At 41.3% G+C, this 2,214-nt stretch overlaps 1 non-coding gene across 1 annotated transcript; it reads right to left on the bottom strand.

Moving 5' to 3' along the window:
- Positions 1-1,388: 1,388 nt before the first annotated feature.
- Positions 1,389-1,495, bottom strand: LOC112587346. The gene has a single exon (XR_003111841.1). It is a non-coding gene; the product is annotated as a U6 spliceosomal RNA (small nuclear RNA).
- Positions 1,496-2,214: the final 719 nt, after the last annotated feature.

Consider the following 2,214-nt stretch of genomic DNA (forward strand, 5'->3'; position numbering starts at 1 on the left):
GTCTCCAGGTGCTGGGCAGCTGGCTCTCTCCGACAGTCCCAGAAGCAGCTGACACCTGAACCCAGACTGAATGTTTAGTCTCCTGTCTAGTAGGATTCCTCTCAGACTTATAAGAAAGGAGCATCGTGATACACGGAGAGGTCGCTTGAATGACAGACCCGGGCACTGTCGAGGACACCCAGCCTGCATTTCTGTGGGATGATTAACAGTTAGGAACCCTTTCATTTTCTCACTTGCATCTATTTTCTTCCTTAATGTTTGTTCTTTACTACATACTGTACTGCCTTGTAGAATATGCCCAACCCTTTGCGACCCCATGGACTGCAGCATGCCAGGCTTCTCTGTCCTTCACTCTCACCTGGAGTTTGCTGAAACTCAAGTCCATTGAGCAAGTGATGCCCTCCAACCATCACATCCTCTGTTGCTCCTTCTTCTTCTGCCCTCAATCTTGCCCAGCATCAGGGTCTTTTCCATGAGTCAGCTCTTTGCATCAGGTGACCAAAGTACTAGAGCTTCAGCTTCAGGATATGCCCTTACCTACTGCGACAGCCAGTTTTACGTGTCAACCTAGAGCTAGGCGTAGCACCGAGACACTCAGACACTACTGCAGCTGTTGCTGTGAAGGTTATTTTGTAGATGTGATGAACACGCACAACCAATTGACTTTAAGTAAAAGAGATTACCCCAGATAATCTGGGTAAGCACCATCTAGTCAGATGAAAGAACTTACAGCCAAAAAGAGCGTTCCCTGAAGATGAAATCCTGCCTGTGGACTGCAGGGTCAGACCCTGCCCCAGAGCATCCACCCTGTCCTGATGGCTTGTCTTATGGATTTCAGTCTCACCACAACTGCATAATCGTGTGAGCTAATCCCTTGAAATCCATCTCTATCATCTATCCATCTATCTCTGACTGGTTCTGTTTCTCTAGTGGACCCTCACTGATAATTCACCTTGAACCAGAGCTATATAATTTCATTTCCAAACTTAAGTATGAGAAATTATCTATTTAGATAAGGTTTATAGAATTGGGGGATTTTTCCTCCAATATTTATTTGCTTCTTCTTTTGTTTTTCTTATTGAAGTATAGTTGATTTGCAATATTGTGTTAGTTTCAGGAGTAGAGCAAAGAGAGTCAAATGTATATACAAGTGTGTATATATATTATATATATACATATATCTTTTTCAGATTATTTTCCCTTATAAATTACTACAAAATATCAAATACAGTTCAATTATATAGCTCTGATGCTATACAGTAGGTACTTGCTGATTTTCTATTTGACAGAGAGCAGTGTGTATATGTTAATCCCAGACCTCTAATTTATCCTTGCCCCACTTTCCCCTTTGCTAACCATAAGTTTGTTTTCTATGTCTGTGGGTCAGTTAAAAATATGAACACCTCACAAACTTGTGTGTCATCCTTGTGCAGGAGCTGTGCAAATATTCTCTGTATTGTTCCAATTTTAGTATATATGCTGCCAAAGCAAGCATGCTTCTTTGTTTTTTATGCCTCCTTTTTCCCCCCCAAATTGCATTTAAGATATCAATATAGGAAGATGTCATAAATGTAAATATAATACTAATAACATAGAATATTTATTAATATGTAATTAATAAATAGAAAAAGGGAAATTTATGGTAGGAAATTAAGAAGGCAAGAATATATTTAGCAACATAGTAAATGCTGAAAGCTGGGAGAAGAACAGGAGGACTGAGATGAATCCCTACAAAATCCATGGACATTCACCAAGTACAAAGGCTGAGACGGCCATGCCCTAAGGCAGAAAGAGATGCCCTAGATGCATAAAGCTAGGAATGGGTCTAGAGAGCAAAGAGAGTGCGCCAGAAACTCAGAATGCTGGCAGGCAGGCTGCAAAGCAGAAACAGCATCGCCGTGGTTTGGAAAGCTCGTAGCTGGCCTTGTGATGCACAAAGAGATCTAAAGAGTCTGACTGGTACTCAGACCCCAAGCCTTCTGAAGGCAAAGTCCCAACCCCACCTCCACAATGTGTAAAATTCAGTGGTGAACTGAGTCTACCTTAAAATTCTAACTCCACAACAGAGTCCAGGGACAGCTCAGCTACCCATTAGATTAACTCAGTCTCAAACCATCAAATTCATGGGGCATGTCCCTCTTAGGAGGTGGACATGCTTTATCCCATCACAATGTTCAGTGTAAAAAAAAAAAAAATCACAAGATACACAAAGAA

Source organism: Bubalus bubalis, chromosome 1, assembly GCF_019923935.1.
Source record: "Bubalus bubalis isolate 160015118507 breed Murrah chromosome 1, NDDB_SH_1, whole genome shotgun sequence".
NCBI lineage: Eukaryota > Metazoa > Chordata > Mammalia > Artiodactyla > Bovidae > Bubalus > Bubalus bubalis.